The 5,490-nt window shown below is 45.2% G+C and overlaps 1 non-coding gene across 1 annotated transcript; it reads left to right on the forward strand.

Moving 5' to 3' along the window:
* Positions 1 to 3,638: 3,638 nt before the first annotated feature.
* On the forward strand, positions 3,639 to 3,713 carry Trnar-acg (transfer RNA arginine (anticodon ACG)). The gene has a single exon. It is a non-coding gene; the product is annotated as a tRNA-Arg (tRNA).
* Positions 3,714 to 5,490: the final 1,777 nt, after the last annotated feature.

Genomic DNA, 5,490 nt, shown 5'->3' on the forward strand with positions numbered 1-5,490 from the left:
CAAGTGTAGTCTTCTGGCTCTGAGAAGTGACCTGGGTTGGTGGAGCTGATGGTGTCAGAACTGTTGTAGTGGCAGCGTAGGACCATGTCATATGCACAGGATGCAGGTGTTCAAATTTTCTCTTAGCCTCAGTGTAGGTCAGTCTGTCCAGGGTCTTTTACTCCACGATTTTCCTTTCTTTTTGGAGAATCCTGCAGTCAGGCAAGCAAGGCGAATGGTGCTCTCCACAGTTGACAGAAGGGGGCACATGGAGTTTTGGGATATGACGGGCATCTGCAATCTCGGCATGTGACGCTGGAGGTACAGCGGGAAGACATATGGCCGAATTTCCAGTACTTAAAACACCACTTCGGCAGAGGGATATAGGGCTTTACATCACACTGGTAGACCATCACTTTGATCTTCTCAGGGAATGTATCACCCCCAAAGGCCAAGATGAAGGCACCAGTGGCAACCTGATCATACTTTGGACCCGGTGGACACGCCAGACGAAATTTACACCTCGCCACTAAATTGGCGCACAGCTCACGTCTGACTGCAGAAGGTCTCCGTGATACATGATACCCTGGACCATATTTAAGCTGTTATGGGGCGTGATGGTTACAGAAACCTCACCCAACTTATCACAAGCGAGCAACCTCCGTGACTGGGCAGAGGGTGCTGTTTGATAGAGACTGACCTACATCATTTTGGCCAAGTCCACCACCTCCCCGAACTAGTCCTCTAAATGCTCAACAAAAAACTGAGGCTTCGTCATGAAATATTCCTCATCAGCTCTCAAACATACAAGGTACTGGGGCCAATACGATCCGCTGCCAGCCCGACACTCCTCCCATGGTGAGGCCAGGGAGGGGAACGATTTGGGGTCTTACTTCTGTGCACTGAATTGAGCTCGTGATTGCTTAGAGACTGTTGGTGTTTCACCAACAGCAAAAGATGACGGACTACACTTCACTGCATGTCATCCGCCCTGATGCCACCAACCAGGGACCCTCCCCATTGGCGCCACCCAGCCACAGTTAAGGCCACCTGGCAGAATGGCCATTGCCACGAGTCCCAATGCCCCATGGAGATGGGCATCTACCCTTTGGCATACGTGAGCCGCTAACGGCGCAGTCATCAGCAGAGCAATCCCTGTGTGGTCAAGGGGCTACAACCAACAGGGTACATGGCGGCCCTACCGCAATGGACTAGCTACCGTGCTGGGTATCAGCTGCAAAGAAGTCACTGGTCATTGTCGACGCAGAAATCAACACTGCATAGTGCATGGAGGAAAAAGCATCCAGGAAGGTGTCCTCACCCAAGAGAGAATGGACAGGACTGCAATGCGACAGTGAGCAAGTGGGTTAAAGGTATCAATGCACAATGGACACGATGCACTTTGTAAGGCGCCTTTCCCCAATTGGCTCGCTCTTCGGGAAAATTTTGAAGAATGGAGGTCAAATCACTACAGGGGACCATCACAAAGGATCGAAATGTGTGATACTCCATTTAGTCGCCTCGTACGACAGGCAGGAATACCTCGGGCCTAGTCTAACCCCCAGACCCGCAGGGGGCGGTTCCGATGTGTGAAGTGTCAACTATTTAGTAATTTTTATCAGTATAGTTCACAACTTTCTCACTGCATCTACAGCACAAAATGGGCCAAGATCCTTTGACCAAAGTGCAGGTGAAGTCGAAATTTCTAATTTTGACCATAATCTGCTGTGGTCTTCAAAACTCAGGACGATATGGGTAATGCTGATGGTTCTTCAGATGCAGACAGTCCATAATTGAGGCTACATTGCAAAATATCAACCTTAAGAGGGCGACAGAAAGAAGTGTAACTAGTAAAATTCGACAGGCCTGAGAAACAGAACGACCGCTCTTTGCAGTTTTCTTTCATTAAAACGTACGAATAGGTTAACCAGTGTGAAAGATAAAACCACATGCCATAATGTAAAACATCATGACAGAACATTTTCTACATTTATGTCCGGTCCATTAAGCAGAAGCAGAGGATAACATGAAAGTCAGAAGACGGTGGCCATGCATTAACTTTACAAGGCCTCTCCCCAAAATCACACATTTGGAAAAGGATTTTCTTACTTTCACAACTACGACCCACAAAAATAAATGTACATCTTGCAGGTATGAAATTCTTTCATGCATCTGAAACGTTGCCCTTCATGGCAGTCGATCCACATTCCGATGTTCAGGTTGTTACAATTCATGGGTTATATAATCGTTTATTGGTATAACTATACAATTGTGAGTAGTTGTTTGCTTCAGAGTATCATCAAAGCTGTCAATCTGCAGCGTGTGTTGTAGCTGTGACGTATGATACAGGTTAAATAGAACATTTTCCGAATCCAGCAAGTAACAGCGAGAGCATATGGGTTTCCTTCAACACTTATCTGTTGAAATCTTATCAGAGCGAGTACACAGAGGCATTTTGCTATGTACTAGTTTGAAAATTAGAACATTCCTCCATCGTGCAGTTTGGTAACACCAAAATAGTGACATCACAGCAACACACCAGATTACTAAAATGCACTTTACTGTAAGTGGATGAGCAATGCAGAATGGACGGCATCATGCATATTTTCATGACTAAAAGTTGAGTGCTTGTATGTTCCACACAAGGACACTATTGAAGTTATTCAATACATCAAAGGTGTAACTCCAGACCTCCAGATGATAAATGCTCACCTTTGTGTAGTGGATTTTGAATCAAAAATACAATACAGGAGAATACTATAAAAGATCCTTGGGAATTTTCAACTGATCTTGTTGGCGATTGACTTGCCTTCCCAAAAAGATTTCATTACAACAAAATCTTTTGTTTCCGAAATCCAAAAGTAGTTCGAATGTCAATTATGGATTGACTTCCAGGCTAAATCCAGATTACGTGTGATCAAAATGAGAAATTTAATACTAGCAAAATTAGAAATTTTTCATCATAACTATGCCGTTTGGAGTAAGGATCTTAGTCTCTAGTATAATGAGGTACACCCTGTTCCTACTCTACACCTCAGCATTAGCAACACGTATCCTGTCCTTTGATTATTCTGTATATCAACTGATCAGCTGGCGCACACACATGCTGTCGACGGGAAGTACCTTTCAGGCTAGTCAATTTGGTCAATGCTGTTTATGAGATACCTGCAATTAATACTGCTGCAAACATCTTGCCATGAAAATATGATATGGAAATACTGACATTTAATTTCTGTCCAGAGCGTACAGATCTGCACAGCGCAATGTGGCCTATCTGTTCCATATACTGCAGTCACAGTTCAACCAAGGTACTGCCACACAACATGTCGTGGCAAGTTACAGAGCCGGTTGGTTACATACACACATTTGGATACAGAAAGATTTTCACTCTGCAGCGTAGTGTGCGCTGATATGAAACTTCCTGGCAGATTAAAACTGTGTGCCGGACCGAGACTAACTCGGCACCTTTGCCTTTCACAGTCAAGTGCTTTACCATCTGAGCTACCCAAGCACGACTCACGCCCCGTCCTCACAGCTTTACTTCTGCCAGTACCTCGTCTCCTACTTTCCAAACTTTATAGAAGCCCTCCTGCGAACCTTTGGAAGGTAGGGGACGAGGTACTGGCAGAAGTAAAGCTGTGAAGACGGGGCGTGAGTCGTGCTTGGGTAGCTCAGTTGGTAGAGCATTTTCCCACGAAAGGTAAAGGTCCCGAGTTCGAGTCTCGGCCCGGCACACAGGTTTAATCTGCCAGGAAGTTTCACACATTTGGATAGTTTGCATACCAATTTGATTTTACGAGTTGACCGACTCACCTCGATTCCAATGTTGGTTTAGGTCAGACAACCACCTCGCTTCGACAGACCTCCATACACACTGCGTCTGAATGTCACATTGGCCCCATTACCAGAGAGGAGATGGTCCACTTCCCAGTACAAAGAGTGGGAATCTGGCAGTCTCAGTGCTGCTGTGGAGACCCAAACAATGCCAACTGCTCGGGATGGGTACTCTTGTTTTTGAAGTACATGCATCATCTCCATTACGAAACCTGAATCAACATGAGCAGCTGCCTCTCTGGTACTGCGAACAGCTGACAGCAAGGGGAAACTACAGCTGTAATTTTTCATGAGGGCATGAAACTTTACTGTATGGTTAAATGATGGCGTCCTCTTGGGTAAAATATTCCGGAGGTAAAATAGTCCCCCATTCGGATCTCCGGGCGGGGACTACTCAGAAGGACGTCATAATCAGGAGAAAGAAAACTGGCGTTCTACGGGTCGGAGCGTGGAATGTCAGATCCCTTAATCGGGCAGGTAGGTTAGAAAATTAAAAAAGGGAATGGATAAGTTAGATATAGTGGGAATTAGTGAAGTTCGGTGGCAGGAGGAACAAGACTTCTGGTCAGGTGAATACAGGGTTATAAAAACAAAATCAAATAGGGGCAATGCGGGAGTAGGTTTAATAATGAATAAAAAATAGGAGCATGGGTCAGCTACTACAAACATAGTGAACACATTGTAGCCAAGAGAGATGCGAAGCCTACACCTACCACAGTAGTACAAGTTTATATGCCAACTGGTTACGCAGATGAAGAAATTGAAGAAATGTACGATGAGAAAAGAAATTATTGAGATAGTGAAGGAAGACGAAAATTTAATAGCCATAGGGGACTGGAATTCGATAGCAGGAACAGAAGGAAAGGTAGCAGGTCAATAATGAAGAGAGATAAGGAATGAAAGAGGAAGCCGCCTGGTAGAATTTTGCACAGAGCATAACTTGATCATAGCTAACACTTTGTTGTGGACTGGCAAGACAGCCAATCCACTGTGACGGGTAGCCGAAAGGCACGCGTTTAAGCTCACGCAGGATGGCGTGAGGTCTGGAACAGGACAATGTCTTGAGACTAGCAAAAAAAGGTACGTAGAATCTGCAATACTTAACTTTAATCCGTAATTGGTGAACATCGGTCTGACGGTACATGCATCACAAGAGAAATAGCAAATGATAATGGCGCCTTACTAGATCGTAGCAAATGACGTAGCTGAAGGCTATGCTAACTATCGTCTCGGCAAATGAGAGCGTATGTAGACAGTGAACCATCGCTAGCAAAGTCGGCTGTACAACTGGGGCGAATGCTAAGAAGTCTCTCTAGACCTGCCGTGTGGCGGCGCTCGGTCTGCAATCACTGACAGTGGCGACACGCGGGTCCGACGTATACTAACGGACCACGGCCGATTTAAAGGCTACCACCTAGCAAGTGTGGTGTCTGGCGGTGACACCAAACTTTTTTTTTTAAATCATGAAAGAAGGTTGTATACACGGAAGAAGCGTGTAGATACTGGAAGGTTTCAGAGATTGTATAAGGCTAAGACAGATTTAGGAACCAGGTTTTAAATTTTAAGACATTTCCAGGGGGCAGATGTTGACCCTGACCAGAATCTATTGTTTAGGAACTGTAGATTAAAAACGAAGAAACTGCAAAACGGTGGGAATTTAACGAGATGGGACCTGGA

Source organism: Schistocerca serialis, chromosome 12 (assembly GCF_023864345.2).
Source record: "Schistocerca serialis cubense isolate TAMUIC-IGC-003099 chromosome 12, iqSchSeri2.2, whole genome shotgun sequence".
Lineage (NCBI taxonomy): Eukaryota > Metazoa > Arthropoda > Insecta > Orthoptera > Acrididae > Schistocerca > Schistocerca serialis.